Below are 17330 nucleotides of genomic sequence, written 5' to 3'. Positions count from 1 at the left end.
GGTTATGAATCAGTTTTCTAATTGGACTAAACGCACTGAAACACTTTCCTTGCAATCTAGATTTTAAAGACGTTAATATTTAATGCTTGGGCAAAAAGAGCCATGTTCATTATATGCCCTTTCCTCATTTCTTGTACTAGCTAAAATTCTGATTAGTTATCCTCCTAATTTCCTTTTCCTTTATTTTGCCCTGAAATAGAAGACTCTATCCTCCACTACTCAAATAGAAGGCTAGAAGTTAGTGTCTCTGGTTTTTTTTCTACTTCCAGCAATGCAAAAAAACATTGTTTTGTTGACTTGTATAAGTTATTTGCTCCTGCAAGGATAATGCTTCAGACCTCTAGAGAGAGGTGGTATCACTTCACAGTCCTCTGTTATCCCAGGTTTAAATGTGCTTAGGAGTACCTACAGCAATGATGTGCTCCCAGCATGGATTCAGTAAGCACACCCCAGGGATTTTCAGTTGGATGGCTCAAGCTTAAGATCACAAAATTAGGGACTAATGATGTTATTAATAATGAAGCATTGATATTCTCCAACCATTTTCATTCTGAATCAGGATTTATGGCAGTGTGAACAGAACCAAGTATAAATTACATCTGAAGTTATCAATAGCTGCAGGACAAGTGAAAAAGTGCAAACATAGCTCCTTCACCACTGGAAGGCTGACTGTATACTTTGTCTGCTCCATATTAAACATGTAAGGTAGCACAGATGGGACTAGAAACAGGTAATGGTGATGATATGATTTTTCTTTCCTTGTTAACCTACATGTGTTGTTTTGCTTGAGGTATTCAACCATTTACTTTCTATATTTCAGAAACATGCACTGAGTTGACTCAGTATTTAGTGTTTCAACAGTAGGAAACACTTTTCCTGCCTTAGTCTCTCCCATAGAGGGTTGACAATGATCTGTAGAAGGACACATTGGTTACTCCTCTGCTACTGTCCTGCTTTTGTGTGGGAAACAGACGTGAAAAGAGTTTTGCAAATCGCTCAGCTCATCAATAGCCATGATGGAATTCAGTGCAGGTCTCTACCTCCCAGCACTCTGCTTTAGCCATGCAGCTTGCCTTGTTCTTAGCAAGGGATGGCTACTTCCAGCACAAAAATAGTCCCTGCATCACCTACCATAAACACGATTAAAAATGTATTTATGTGTATTTGGACTCCTAAAGTCCATCTTTTTTACTGTTTCTCCTGGGGTTTTTTCTGGTTTGTCAGGGAAACAGGATATTTTTGCATTGCAGAATCTGAACAGGGAGCTGCACCTGTTAGCTCTGCGATACCTTAGGGCTCTCTAGTCAACCATCTGCTTTTCAAACTCTATTTGTTATCTCTTGGGCAACCAAGATGGCATAAAGTATGTTTTATCACCTCAATGCTGAAAGTGATCATTTACACTAGAAAAATATACCATGCCAGGTAGGATTTTTACTAAGGAAGAAAAAAAAGAAAATTTGTGGTGGAAGGCAGGGAGAGGCAAGAAGATGAGGCAAAAGAAGGGTGGAGAGGGGTGAACTGAGAGTTAGGAATGGGAACAAAACTCACTTGCTTCCAGCAAAAGTCAACTTGATATGCTCTACTGGGACCCAGGAACTTCGTATTACATATTCTATAACATGCCTCTATATATCTGCAGAAATAAAAAGATAAGATTTGACAATCTAAACTGAAAAAAAGCTTTTTTTCCAGACACTCTTAAATGACTGCTGGTCTGGAGTTAGGGCTTGAGACACACATGTTTCAAAGGAATGAAGTATCCTAGTACCACCCAAGGAACAGTCCTGAGCTTTGCATGCTTTTTCCAGTAAGAGTAGACCAATGACTGATTCATACTTCCATTATATCACAATTGTGCTTTTATTTGGCACCCTCTCATCTCCTGCAAGTCACTTGCAGATGGTCTAGAAGCCACAGAACAAGCTGTACTTCCTTTCCATGTCAGCCATCCCCATCTCATGGAATCCTTCCAGTTTGCCTCACACAAGGTACAAGGATACTTCTCCACAGTTATCTCTCTTGACTTCACAGACTTTCTATAGGATTCTGTAGCTAGCCTTTCCATTAGCAGAAATAATAATAAAAAAATAATAATTTGCACTGCTTCCATCTCCCAGTGCTCGATAGGTTTACAGAGGAAAGGAAATGAAGGGATTTAGTGGGGTTTTTCCCATGCTGAACAATGGGGGTCCAAAGGAAACACTTCTGAGCCTACTATAATGTGGTTATATAAGTTGCTGTCATGCCATCACTTTGGGTTTTGCAGTCAGTGCTGATCGCCCTGTCTCAAATAGGATAGAGGAGAAACAAAAAGGGTTCAAAGACTCATGAAAACCCTCAAGAGCTTTTCATATGGGAAAAGTTTAGAAAGCTTCAAAATGACAAAGAAAACAAAAAAGACTGGTTGTAGTGGAAATGATATAAATAAAACTGCACAGAGAAAATAAAATAAATCTGATTTCCCAAGAAAAGAGGGGAAAGTCATTAAAAGTAAAAGGCGGAACACTAAAACAAATAAAAGGATTTTTACTTTTCATCCACATGCTATATAATAAACTTGCAGTACTCTGTACCCAAAACCCCAGATAGGCCAAGATTTTATCAGTTTAAAAAGGAGTAATTATTGCAATAATAATAAGAAAGGCATTTATAATAATAAATAGAATATAATTACAGAAATAGTTAGTGTAATACTGAATAAACAGAATATCCACAATTACAGTACAATAAATTATGAGGACTGAAAACTGCCCATGTTTAATACTGAATAAACAGAATATCCACGATTATGGTACAATAAACTATGAGGACTAAAAACTACCCATGTTTAAAGACATAAATCAATTTAAATTTGATACCTATTAATGAAAAATTACCCCTGTGTGAAAAGTTAAATCACCATTACTCTTTATGGGGAACTTGGCATTTTTTTTCTGAAGGATCTGATACTAGACTTTCCAGAGCTGTGTCTGCAACATATATATGCCATCAATCAAGTGTTCAGACTGTTCACCACTCCTGAGCATGGTCAGTATAATCAAAATAAACCCCCTGTAAAATCAAAGGAACATGTCTGCTTTTCAGGAATACGTGCTGTTTTCATTTACTTGTGAGAAGTGAGATTGTTTTAGCCATTACTTTTAATGCATGTGATGAAGTGGGGAGAAGAAATGAGGGACAGCATTCTGTAGGTTTGATAAAAAATGGCAGTGTTACAGTTTTGTTATTTGATGATTAACATGTGAGTAAGAGTCATATTTTAAGACAAAGTATTCTTAACCACCTATACATCTCCATGCCCTTTTTTAGTACTAGAAAATGAAGTTTGCATGCGGAATAAACAAAAATAAAATCCTCAGTAAATTTGAGACAGCTCCTGTAGAGTCAAATGAGCCTCCTTTATTATGGATTTCTGTCACTTTTGTATCTGATATATAATTTTGGGTATAATTATGAGGCAGCTTCTTGCACAGAGAGGCTGTTAAAAGAGCTTTTCCCCTTTAAACAGTTGTCTACTTAAAAAAAATGTGAAAGCTCGGGTATCTTGGAAATTTTCACCCATCAAACTTGGCTAAAAGTGGTGCAATTTGGGAGGGAAAGGAGTAGGAAACATGTAGGCAAACTGTATAGAGGAGCAAACAGAGTGGGTTCCCGAACATCTAATTTCCCTGGGGAGCCACACCTAGGGAAGCCCTGGGGATGTGGTAAATCCTTAAGAGTTGCTTAGAAAAAGTTCCTTCCCTGCAGCATCTCACAAACCTTCCTCCAGTGAAATCAGCATGGCAATGCAAGCACATAGGAGCAACATGTTCCTGCCCCACATTAGGCTGATGTGCAGATTTTTAATTAAAGGCACCTCCATGAAATCCAGCACCCGTTTAAACTAAATAAACCTGGGCCATATACTTTCTCCCAGCTTGTTTTGTTTCCTTGTCTGTCGATACCTCTGTGCTGACAGAAAAGCACACACTGCAGCCTGCCTAAAACTCTACCCTCACTTCCCGAACTTTCAGACGAAATAGAGCTGTGAAACCAAAACACCAGTTCTACTGGAGACAGAAAAAAGTAGCAGCCCTGTAAATGATGGCAATCTAAAGCTTTAGAAGAAATATAGGCAGTAATGCACACATTCTTACCTGCACAAGTCTGCACCATCAGCCTTTGAGAGGTTTTTTTACATCTACTCTGTAACGATGCATTTTTTGAAAATGGTTCTAGTGCTCAGGAATGCCAAGAATTAAGGAAGAGAGCCACAGCTTAAGAGAGCAATTATTTGCCAGTAAATACTCAATTTGCTTGTCCTGTGATTTTTCTTCTCCTAACTCGCCCTCTCCATAATCCGTCTCTTGCTGCGTCATGAGCACAAGAAGTCTTTTCTTCATAACATAACACTTCAGTTTGCTGTTTTGTTAGCATTAATTAAGAATTCCCTCTACTGGTCATTTTCTATACTCTTACAAATAGCACCTTGAGCCCCGGACATTAGGAGGCACTGAGTCAGTGTGTGGGACTCAGCCACCATTTATAAACACCTTCAACCACATTCACCCAGTTTACAATATTCAGGACATCTCAGCTGAATTACTGCTTTGTGTCCAGTTTGTATTCAGATGGGGGCCATATGTTCCTTCATGTATTAGAGCAGAGCTCATTAGCACTGCTCCAGTCACGCCACAGCAAACATTTTTTTTTCCTATCTTGCCTCCATTTTAACCTGATTAAAAACATTTTCTCCAGGGTAGGTTTCTGGAAAGGAACTGCCCAAATCTGAAGTACTGTTAAAATGGATATGTGTAATTTTAAAATTAGTTTTAAATTAAAATTTGCTGCAAAAGAAGTCAGTTGTTACTTAGGATTAAACTGCTTACTAAAAGCACCTTCTAAAAATATGGAAGAGTCTTCACAAAAACTCTTTTGCAGTAACCACAAGGGCTAAATATTCAGTGAGCACACAGACCTAGCTCTCCCATAAGGATTTAGGCACACAGACTATTTTTAAAGAGGGTATGTATGTATGCATCTGTGCAAGCAGCATCATACAACTAGATTAACACCTTGCAATAATGGGGAGAGTGGGTGTAGTCAGAAATCTGGATGTGCAAATTGTATTTCCTGAGAAATTTTGTGTAGGCAAGTTCCATTCTGCTCAATCAACAGTAGGCAGAGAAATACTATATTTGGAAAAAATTCATAAAATACAGAAGGAGTGACTTGAATCACGCACATTAATTGCTAAATGAAAATCTAGGTTCTGAAATACAAAAGAGGAACACCCATATCAGGAGTAGAAGAAAAAAAATGACACACCTGGGATTGAACAGTATGATAAAGAACCCCTTTAAATCCATTTTAGGGTGGAAATGCATCATCTGTTAAAATCAGCTTGGGTCTGGCTACTTCTTAGATGAGTGAGAACAATTTTTGGGCCTCAGACTGAAGATTAACATCACATCATAAACACTTCACTGCATTTAGAAGGACTGTGAGCGTTTCATATGATGCAGTGATGTTGTAGAAAACCATGGAATTCCCACAAATTCAAACCATAGATGAAATGTGTTAACAATTCCTCACCTACAAATAAGCATTTCAAAATATGACGTTCAGAGCACAAACCACATCAGAGGCATCAAACACCCTAATAAAATGCATTTATGTTAAGTATATCCTATACTTAAGTATATCCTCTAGCTAAGAAGCAGAGAAGCTAGAAACATACTTAAACCACTTTAGGATTATTGTACGTGTATATCCTATAGTGCCATATGCCCAAACTGATTTTGAGTCCATGTTAAAAATTATTTAACTTTTCTCCCCCAAAGCCTCAAACAGCAGCAGAACAGCAGGACCTATAGGGTCTATTTTTCTGGGGCCATGACCATCTCCTCCACAAAAGACAGCACTCTCTATAACCACATTAGGATGGGGAAACAAACAGCATGTGAAAGGTGAAAACCCCACTTCAAAAGCACTGCTCCCTTCTTCCCTAAAACTGATTTTCCTCTGACAGCTCTAAAATCAGTGCATAAATAATATATGCCATGGCTAATATACCTACCTATACCAGTGCCTTGGAAACAGGAGAACTTCCAAGTGCTCTGGTAGGGCTCATCCTGGATGCTTTGAAGTAGGCAACAGTTCACACAGGTTTCAGGAGGACAACAGTGGACCTGTTCCCTGATGCTCATTTGTGAGGGAAATGCACTGAACTTTAGCTAAACAGAGCTACATACTAACTGTACATAAGATGAACTGTTTTCCCTCAGGCTTTGACTTACACTGACACAAATAAAGCATTTCAGAATTAAACTTGACTATTGTCTAGTTTATGTTATGCATAATTTAAGAAGAGGGCAGAGAAGAGTGGATCAGTCTGAGGAAGTACTTTCAGATTAGATTTTTCAATATTTAGATGAGAATCTGAAAAAGAAACTTTAAATCAAAAATTTAAAAAAAATTAAAGTACATTAAAGAAAATGAGTGGCATGTATAATTCTGTTGTTAAGGTTTAAAAGTGAAAAATAAATATGAACAAAAATAAATTTAATTTTTATAAATAATTGTAAGCAAGCAGAGTTTGTTGCAATATTTTGTAATAAATACTTCTTTTTTAAAAACTGGGCTTCCCAATTTTTGCTGTCTCAAAATTATGTGCTTTTACATTAATACACTAATTTGCCTTTGCACAGCAGAGCTTTTGAAAGAAGAGCTGACACACTTAATAGGGACAATTGGGTTAAAAGGGAATTTCCTGGATAAAGTCAGAACATAACAAATTCTTACTTATCCAGTGCAGTAAATGTAAAATTATACTCTCCTCAACAGGGACTGCACGGTGAGAGGGATATCTGGTTTGTTTAGGAGGTGCCCCCATTAACCGGATTTTTTTTTTTTTTTTTAATGCTCTAAGCAATCAGCCAGTAGAGCCAGACATTGTCCTCAGGTAACCTCACCCAGCTGCCTCCAGTGCAAAACGCTGTCACTTCTCAGACTCCATACGCTGTGATCCCTTCCTCTCTCCCTCCCTCTCTCCCTCCCTGCTCCGCGCTCCCCTCGGGCTGCCCGCCCCGCGCAGCGCTCCGCGCTCTCCCGCACCCCGCGCACCCAGCTCGGCTCGGCTCGGCTCGGCGCTCTCCCGGGGACCCTCTCGAGCCCACCGCGGGCCACTCCGCCACTGCAACCTCGCCTCGCTTTCCCGCTGCTCGCAGCACCTCTTTGCTTTCACTTTCAAAGGTGGTTTTTGTCACCCAGAGCCGGACGGGCGTTCTTTTTCTGGCGAGGAAAATCTCCCTCAAAACAAGTTAGTGCTTTTGTTTCTGTGTCACAAAGGCTCTCAGAGCTGACATCTCCATCCCATCTCCACAGTGAGCTAACTCTCAGCATTATCTATGTAACGTGTACCACAACTACAAATTAGACCCAGATGAGCATCTTTACCTGCTTTGAAATGAAGAAAGCAGAACTCCAAACAACAAACTTAGAGAAATCTTTAATTTTGAGGAAAAGAGAAAAGCAAATTAAGCCCACATTTAGGTACGTTAACATGATAATGTAAAGGATTCAACTGGTCCTGAAGAGTTAAAATTCAGCTGCTCAATGATACATCTTTTTCCAGGTAAATTCCTACTGAAATCAACAGACAAGCTTCTGGACAGTAACACTGATACAAACCTGAGCTACTGCTACTAAAACCCCACAGATTTAGAAAGGTGTGATCATGCCCCAAAGGTGACCCAAGGCTGTGATGCCTTAGGGAGGACTGACAAGATTAGTAAGAATATAGCTTTCTTGCTATGGAAAGCTTTCCAGTGGAAAGCTGTGTCCTGGCAGGCACTAAAGTCTACTGCAGCCGAGTGGGGAGATAAAGGCTATCCCTGTTCCCATTAGCAGGGTTAGGAAGCTAAGAAGGTACCTACTGACGTCTCCCAATCCAAGCACAGCACGTGAACGTATTTTTTATTTTGCTCTCTACACTGATGTGATATTTTCACTGAATAAACCTTGTCATTTATTTAGAAAAAAAACTATATTCTTTTAAAATACAATGGATCTTATAGCCAATTTTCTGCACACATTCAACAATAGATTATTTCACAACATGGCAATATGATATAACTTAGGTCAGGCATGGAGGCGTAGTTTGTACAGGCTGTTACTAAGTGACAAAGGAATTTAGGGCATCAGTGAAAAGGTTGCATTTGTTAACTGTTCATTTCCAAACAGCGGTGGCTCCAAGGGAGTTGCATTTCTTTTTGGCAGGTTTTTTTGTTGGGATTTCCTGCCTACCTCTGCTGAAAGTGGCTGGAGAAGAGCTGGGCAGGTATTTTGGTGGAAGAATCATTCTGGGGAGATTTAACAGGCAGTCCAGGTGCTAAACAGACATTACTGATATAAAGTTCCAGCCTCTGTTATTTCACAAGTACTCTTTTTGGTTTTATACATCTTCACTTAGAGTTCATGCAGTACAGTTACTTCCAGCTCAAATATAAAAAATGCACTAGGAAAAAACCTGTAATACTTTATCATATCAGACTAATAATACACAGCTTATGTGCCATTTAAATCAGAGTTTCTTTTCCCCAGTGAATGGTGGATAAAATCATTCTAGACTGCAGCAGATGGAACTGGAAACTTTGTCTTCCTGTTTGTATCTGGGGCACATATGATCAGCCTATGTGAATAAGGTTTCAGCAAAACATTTAAAAAGAAATATATCAGGAACACTAGAATTTGCAGATAATATATCACAGAAGCAGCACTACATTGCTGCTCTAAAACAGCCACTTGCACTCTGCAAAGTGTATCAAAAACTCCAAATGAGCCAGGCTGGAGAAGCTTACTCAGTGCATCCTGCAAAGGTGAGAGGAGCCCACAGAAATCTCCTCTCTGCCCACAGCCCTGTGCAATAGGGAGGGAGATGTGGAGATTTCCCAAAGCAGCTGCTGACAAGGTGTGCTTGGGAAGGAGTGGAGAGGCCTGCTGTGATTGCCTGGAAGCATGGATAATGTTCTGGGGGGTCTTCAGAACTATGTGCCATCAGGAAAATATGACACTGGTGCGGCTGGGAGCTCAATCCACACACACATTTCCCTGTACTCATCACCAGTTTCAGAGAGCAGATTTATCTCCAAAGTACCTCTGCAGCAGGGAAAGAGCATCCCCTTCCTTTTACAGCTGGGGAATGTAGGCACAAGTATATTATTGACTTTTCCAAGGTTACTGAGCCAGACAGGAGCAGCCGGATCTTGGTCTGGTCTGCTGATCAGAGCCTTAATAACACCAAGCAATCCTCCCTCCAGCTTCAAGGCCACAACGTCTGCGGTTTAGTATTTTCACAGAGGGCATAATCTGGGCATACAAAAAGATGTGCAAGACAGGAAAAAACCTCTTGTTTGATCTTCACAGGAAACCTTAGCCCTGAAGTAACCTTGAGGTAACAGAAATAATGAAAAACATGATTTTTACTTGCAAGTTTAACACACGAGGTTTGAAGGTCGTCAAAGTGTTTTTGTCTCTGAAGTGAAAACTGGTGCTTCTACACTATACTTTCAGAACAGTGGTTTTAAATTATCTCTGCAAAGATGGATACAACCAGTTTGTTTACCAGGTTAGGAACTGAGGAGAAAAAAATCAACGAGATTTAAAACTCTCCTTGGCTTAATTACCCTTAACATTTTATTCACTTAATCAAAGAAAAGAAAAAAAAATCAGCTTGACTTTTTAACAGCAAAGTCAAGCCAACTGGAAAATTCACCTCCTACAAGAAATCTTGAAAGGGAAAACTCCAGATAGCAACATGTTAGTGAAATGCCTTTAGCTGCAGACAGAACTGTATTGTAATGAAATCTTATGTTTTGACTCCCAACCTCTCCTTCCCTCCAAAAGACAGGGAAAGCTGTTGGATTTTAATATTGGTTTAGATCAACTCCTTTCCCATGGGAAGGGCCACTGCGTAGGATACAGACATACAAAATTATATGCCTGTGAATTTACTTTGCAGACTACCTGCACACATAAACACATAAAAGAAATTACGATAAGGTTAGAGAGTAGCCCTTGCCTAATGCATGTTGCTAAGTTATATAAGTAGTTTTAAATTAATTTCAGAAACAGGGATTACTGGAGATCACTAATATATTTTTTCAAAATATACAAGAAGCAACAGCAATGCTGGAAACAGACTGGAGCTGCTAGGTTGTCATTCTGCATCTTCACGGCACTTTTCTGGGGCCCCAGTGATCTGTAACCACTGGGAAACAGTGATTTTTATATCTCAAGATCAAAGGGGCAGAATCTGTTCTCTGAGGACATGAAGTCCTAATACAAGCTAAAACTAAATGCTCTTAAGTTGTTCACTGTAGGGAACTTGGAAAAGAGACTTTGTTTTGCACCATTTATAGTGCTCTGCAGTCAAAAGATTTTAGAAAGAGCAGAGAAAAACATACATAAGTTGAAAGAACTCTTCCAGACCTCATTCTAAATTGATATTATATAGAAAAATAATAAAGTAAACATAGATATCTTTCATATCAAGCTTTCTGTTTTATTTGGTTCTATTTAAACACGTATTTTGCTGTGGCAAACTGCATTCTCTCTGGTTTCTTAGACAGGGGGTTTCATGCATTCTTGCATATATTTGAACTTTTGATCGTTTTCCAAAAATTCACTGCTAGTATCCTAGGCAGCCATCACTGGGCAGTGATATGGGTCATTCTAGTTCAGAATTAAAAAGAGATGAGTGTGACTGATCCTTTTTCTCAAGGCCAAATCTTATAACAAATCATCTGGAGAACTGCCAACAACTTCAATAAGACCAGAAATTGTCCCTACTGTTATCTAAAAAACTTCATGTGCTTTATGAGAAAATCAGGGTGCAAATTCTCCAGCCAGATTAGACTCGTTCTCCTACAGACTAGGAAAAGGATAATCAGACAAAAGAGCAAAGGGAGGGACAGCAGAGTTTAATGATGCCTATATACTATTGCTCATCAAATTCCAAAATAGATGGAGGAAAAGCAGGGAAATGTGAGCAGCGCTGCATCAGTTCTTTCTGAGCAGAAGTGGAAATACTATTTTTTTTAGTACAATTGAGAACAGGTTTTGTTTTCTAAATAATGTATATTATATGTAAATATAATATACAAATATAACACGGGGTTGCATTTGTCTAAAACCTTTAGACTTTGCTCCCGGCAAAGACTGAATGGAAGAAAATAAAGCTGGAATATAAACAACTTATGAAGTTCTTTTTTTGGTTTTTTTTTTTGGTTTTTTTGTCAGAAAGTGACAGGACAAGGGGAAAAACCCATGCTTTTGTTCCCTTTTTTGAATTTCATGCTCTGGAAAGATGTCAGTACGTCTACACAAGTATGCATGTGCATGTATGTATGTCGGATTCACTAGAATGGCAAGGAAGAAAATGAGGCGACCTCAAAAGGAGCCAAGAATCTGGGACTTTGAATTCTCTGACTTCAATAGTGTTTCAGGGACTTGGAATGTGACAGATACTGGCATATTGTGTCTTGCTGTGAATGAGGGGTCGACTGAAGCTTTACCGCGCCTCTGTTCCTAAACAGGAATACACACAGCTCACGAGGCACATCTGAAGGCTTGGGATGTGATGAGGCATTCTTGACCCCTCCCTTTGCAGTGTGCAGTGCTTACCCCAACGAATGCCTGGCCTTTTACTGACCTTTAATTTCATAATAGGCTCATGTTGACAAAACACTTCAAAATGAGATCAGCACAGATAGGTAGCTTGTGCTGTGATACAGAAAAGAGTTTTCAAAAGCAGGGGAGCAGAGGAGATAAGCAGTAGTGGCATACATAATGGGAGCTACATGTTCAGCTGTTTGTATGTTGGGCTATCATCTTCAAGTACTGCGTCATATTACTAAAGCATCTTTTTTTTTTTCTCTAAAAGCCTATAAAACTTTGGTTGGTTTTTCTTTTTTTTTAATTTAATTTTATTTTTGGTGGGGCTTTTTGTTGTTTTTTTTTTTTAATTTCATTTTAGCTAGTCCTATATTTCACTCAGTTCTGTTAGGCAGCCACCTCTAAGTCGAAAGACAAAGGCAAATGGAAGGTGGAAAGAGTTTGAGAGGAGAACCCAGACCTAAAGAATTTCAACTTTGAGCATCACACCTCATAAACAGCCATTTTAACAAAGTTACCTTGCCTCATTGCTCTTTAAATTTCAGGGCAAATACTTAGAGTGATAATTTAGCCACAGAATGTTTGTATTAAACAGGGGCCTCCCGCTCTCAAGTTTCTATAGTTTACAACAAAGAGTTTATTAAACACAACTCTTTCTGTCTGACATTCAAATCCATCTCTGCAACACACTCTCCTCTGGATTTGCGCCACCGAATGAAATGCTTTGGAAAAACAAAATAAACCAAAACCCTGCTGTGGAAACAGGACAAATCTAGTTTCACATCCCCTGCAGAGAGAGAAACAAGACGGAAGTAAAAAGCACCAAATGGAGCTCATAAAGCTTCACTCTGATCTCAGCCTCCACATTCTGGCAGAAAGCACTACCTAAGAGATGTGCTCTGCTTCAAGTGAGAACAGCCTCTGATTGCACCGTGAGCACAAAAATATATTGTCTGTGAACAATTACCCTGAACAAACTCTGAATAAGGGAAATCTGACTACAGAATAAGGGGAAATGTGGTGGGAGGCAGGCTAATTGTCCCCCTCCCTTGCCAAGACCTTATCTTGCACGCCAGCCATCTGTAGTAGCTGTGCCTGCAACTACAGTTTTGAGGGCTATGCTGAACCTCTTTTCCTCAAACTGCACCATGCACTGCAATGAGGTGCAATTGTCCTGCCCATCAGACACCATCCACCACGGAAGGGAAGCAATTTCAGTGCTCCAACAAAACCAGTTTCTCACTTTATGCTCATTTTATCACTGGTAGTTGCTCATATTCCTTATAATATTCCATACAGCAGTGCATAAGTGGAAGGAGACTCATCCTAACCCACAGGTGCTATGGGGAGTCTATGGGGCTGGTGTTAAAATTCACTACCTCTTTCTCCTTCTCTTACCTCTTTCTCTCTATACAATTAAAAAGAATTTATTTATGGGGAAGTCACTTCCTAAAATAGGAGCATATTCTGAACATTGTGAGCCCAACATGACAGAAGGAGAAGAATGCACACCTGAGTGCAGTCTTCCTCCATTCCTGGATCCTGGACATCTCTTTAATTACGTTTTGAGGACAATCAGCAACTTAGAAGGAAAGTGCATGTTGGGTCAGGAATCTCTGTTCAGGTACTTATTTTGTTTTCTGCTTTTATCTAGAATCCTCGTGCACTTTGGCACATGTACATGCAGACAATAAAGGAAAGAAAATGCACACAACTAGATACAGGGAGGCCACCTTGTGATCAGCCAAGCTCTCACCTTGCTCGTAAAACTACTCCGAAATTCAGGTAGGAAACAGCTTTTTCTGCTCTGCCCAAATATGGGAGTTTCTGTAACACAAAGCATTGCTGACAGCTTTCTTGTGAACCCCCTATGATCACATTCACTTCTGGAACTTTGAGTTGGCTTTATTAGTATACTGGGCACTCTGCACATATTCATCACTGGGCTTTTACAGCAAGAACATCTCCCATGTCATACAACAGTCTCTGTTTTAGACCTTAGTCCTTTATTCCTTTAGAAAGCAAAGTTCTGCTGCTATTTCTCCTTTTTTTGTTGTTAATTAATTCATTTGAGACTATTCCTTAAATTTTCATTTTAATGCATTTTTGTGGGGCTCTATTAGTCACTTCTAAAGCTGTGTACAACTGTCACTGATTTAAAGTCTTTGTTAATGTACATGCATGAATCTGTTTGCATTACATGTGCACATGCATGTATGTACATGTGTGTGCACATATTAAGAAAAAAACAAACCAAAAAACCTTTCTAACTGCATCTTCCTCCCTCCTTCTCCATTCTGAGCAGGTTCCTGCTATCAACTGCTGGAGTGTGCTCACTCTACACCTAGAGCTATAATTATTTTGCTTTAATTTTACAAAACCTTTTGTTCCATTCCCACGAGCCCACCTGATCCTTATATTACACTTGCTCTATTAAAACACTCATGCAGAACAAAGCACAGTTGTACTGATTCATAAGTAACTCACCCCCCACCCCCTCTTTTTCTTTCCACTAGGCTCATGCATCTTACCACAGTTTCATGACACTGTCCCTGATACCACTCCATGGTCCCATTTTTGCCTTTTTTTCCTTTCTTTTAAACTGTTATTTTTATGTGCTTAGGGTCCAATTACACCATTGTGTGCTGCTGTTTTGAATTGCTGTTGTTCTCACTCATTTTATGTTATGCTCTTTGGCACAACCAATATAGTGCAGAGGGTGTTATGGAATTTATTTGTTGTAATCAGACTCCAGGATTCTTTATTATTATTATTATTATTATTATTATTATTATTATTATTATTATTATTACTATTATTATCATTCATAGAGTACAAGTACCAAGGCTAGCCCTCCATTTTCTCAAGGCGAGGCAAAGACCATTTGTGGCCAGCCTCTGACACCAGCCTCCCCTATCTGCAGAAAAAGGGCCCAGCAGCAGCTCAGATCAAGGTGATCACTATTATTTGGGCATGGCCTGCATGAACCACTAGACTTTACAGAAGACCAAAGACACCAACAGCACCTGCAATAGGAACTTCACAGAGGCACTGGTCCTTGAGCTGAGACAGTCTTCATTTTCTGGCTTATAAAGCACTAAGCATTTTGTAAGGACTAAGTAGCAGATAAATAATCCTCAACCAGAGCAGTGCATGTGAAGACAGTGCTAGCAAAGAGCAAACAAAGCCAAGCTCCTGGTAGGCACCTTTTAAAGATGGAGAGCAGGACATTTGGCAGTGCCCTACTAGACACCAGAGCAGGTAGGTGAGTACAGGCCAGGCAAAGGGGTGAGAGAAGGCAACAAGAGGAAGGAAAATGGGGTATGTGTATGTTTTTCTGGGTGACATGTGTAACAATGGTGAATACTAATGATGTCTAGCAATTAAAGAGAATAACAGGAAAAAAAGGGGAATGTGGCAAGGCACAGAACAAACACATCTGTGCAGGGTACAACCGAAAGTTGCAATTTACCAAAGAATAACCATTCTGCACATTTTATGTAGCATGTCAGATCTATCAGATTTTTCTCTTATTAAATCATCATTCTACAGCAACAATCATTCTCTCAATCAATCCCCCGTGTTAACAACTCTTAGTAATGACTAACTTGGCAGGAACTGATGTTTACATATATTTTAAAGTCCTGAGCACTGTTCTGTATTTTTTGGATGTTAAATTTCCTTTACATTTTGTCTCTTCTTTTTTAACCTGTTTTTCAAGGATGGATGCATTCAATTGGAAAATAAAGTTTTGTGACACACACTCAGATTATGTTAGTTCAGGAAATTGGCAGCGGGATAAGAACAAAACCATTCACCTCCTGATTGCTGATTCAAATCTAGCCCAAGTGAGATAGTCACAGAAGCTATAAGCCTCCCATGGTGGCTTTGTGATTTGAGATTATTTTTTATGAATCTCAATCCACTTCAGGCCAAGAACCAGAATCACAAATCCACTGCCTCAATGAGCATTAAGTGGCATCACTGCACACAGTAACAGGAGATGCCAAAAATCAAACCGGTCTGGGGGACAGGCTTCCAACCTTATCCTGGGAAACAATCATTACAAAGCAGGGTATTTTGTTCCACACAAATGTGAAGCAAGGGAAACTTGAATACATCTACCTACCAAACAGGGAAAAAAAGCAAAACCCTGTAGTCACATCAGCTGGTTGCTGCAACATTTACCTGAAATGTGAACTGGTTCTCCAGCACTTCAGCAGTTCTAACCTTCCACAAAACCAGGAGGTGTCTTATGTTGTGGCCCTGTATCACTTGAGAACTGAGAGACAGGGAGGACAGGAGAAGGGGAGAGAATACAGAAAAGGGTTTCCATCACTTGAGAACTGAGAGACAGGGAGGACAGGAGGAGAGAATACAGAAAAGGGTTTCCATCATAACCCATGAAGAAGAAGCGGCAGCAAGCTCATGCAGTCCTTATACCTTAAAATCAAAAGACCCTCAGAGCTGCTGAAGGCTTTGGTCATTATTTGGTCCATTTTTCCTGCCTAGACAAGAGAAACAAATGGGGCCTTTAATTTTGCAGAAGACCAAACCTGAGGAGGGCTGTGTTGCACTTTTTATTTTATTTGGGACACAACTGATTAACAAATCTATTAGCAAAGCCATTTCACTAAACAAACATCCTATAGCACACAACAAAATAGTGATGCTCAGGCATATTTCCCATGGCTCCTTCTTTTAGGGAGCATGAATCATTAAAATCATTTGGGAATTAGCTACTCCAGCTTCCTCCCTTAGATACATTTGCTAACCTGAGAGAGGTAAAGATCTCAGGACTCACAAGTAGTGTTAAGTTTTCCCACTGTCTGAGCTGAAATATAGCCAGTGCAGATTCTACCTTCAGATCTGCACATGCAGGTGCCTCTGTTATGTTTCATTTCATATTTGTGATCTTTATTCCTTAGAAACAGGAAAAATGCACAGCTGAAGTTTGCATAGAACTCGAAATTGTTCTTCAGTGGCTTTAGCTTGGACATGCACTTGACTGTTCAAAGGGAAGTGAGATGAGAAATAGAGCTGTCTTTTAAATGGCAAAGTATTGTTAATTTTACATGGGGAATTTTGGAAGCAAGTAGTTATTCTCAAAGTTTTCAGAGACATTAGTGAAAGTATTGATGTATGCTACAAGAATATGGGAATATGGTGGGAAGGTGCTCCATTTTCTCCTTCCCTTGCTCTTCATTTATCTTTTTTCTTTTCCTTTTTTGACAAGAAGAAAAAGGAAGGCACTGACAAATGAAAAATAAAATAGTATTGATTTGATGATCCTTGTCCAAAATTAAATTTTTGAGGAGTAGCCTTACAGATTGTAAAGTATAGCTGGAAATGCATACACATGTAAATGCTTCTATTACACCGAGTTCCAGTAAAATGTATAAAAATTCTAAATATACCTAAGTAGACAGACTAAGTAAGGTTAAAAATTCAGCTGCTAAACTGGAAGAAGCAGACAAACAATAGTAACACTATTAAGAATTTGGAAAAATCACATATTTTATATGAATTTAAACTTAGGATGTGACAAAGAGAATGTTGATTTAATTTAGGAGTCATAAGGTTAATAATGCTGATTCACTGGCAGAGAATTCAAATACACATCGCATCTTCCTGAACCTTTTAAATAGTTTTGAGTATGTTTTGGGGAGGCT

At 39.3% G+C, this 17330-nt stretch overlaps 1 protein-coding gene across 15 annotated transcripts in view; it reads right to left on the bottom strand.

Annotated features, from left to right (window-relative positions):
* The window catches only part of ZBTB20 (zinc finger and BTB domain containing 20), a 473676-nt gene that overhangs the window by 280886 nt on the left and 175460 nt on the right, over positions 1-17330 (bottom strand). For 8 of the 15 annotated variants that reach the window (XM_085070972.1, XM_085070875.1, XM_085070883.1 and 5 more), the window contains one exon: positions 1552-1636. The exons of 6 other annotated variants lie outside the window; for them this stretch is intronic. The gene's annotated coding sequence lies outside the window, so the exon portion shown is untranslated. Of the gene's footprint in view, positions 1-1551; positions 1637-15846; positions 15941-17330 lie in introns of all 15 variants that reach the window. One more of the 15 variants, XM_085070903.1, reaches the window with a different exon arrangement.

This window comes from Lichenostomus cassidix, chromosome 1 (genome assembly GCF_008360975.1).
Source record: "Lichenostomus cassidix isolate B80296 chromosome 1, HeHo_3.0, whole genome shotgun sequence".
Taxonomy (NCBI): domain Eukaryota; kingdom Metazoa; phylum Chordata; class Aves; order Passeriformes; family Meliphagidae; genus Lichenostomus; species Lichenostomus cassidix.
The sequence above is the reverse complement of the archived record's forward strand: the minus strand, read 5'-3'. Positions and strand labels throughout refer to the sequence as shown.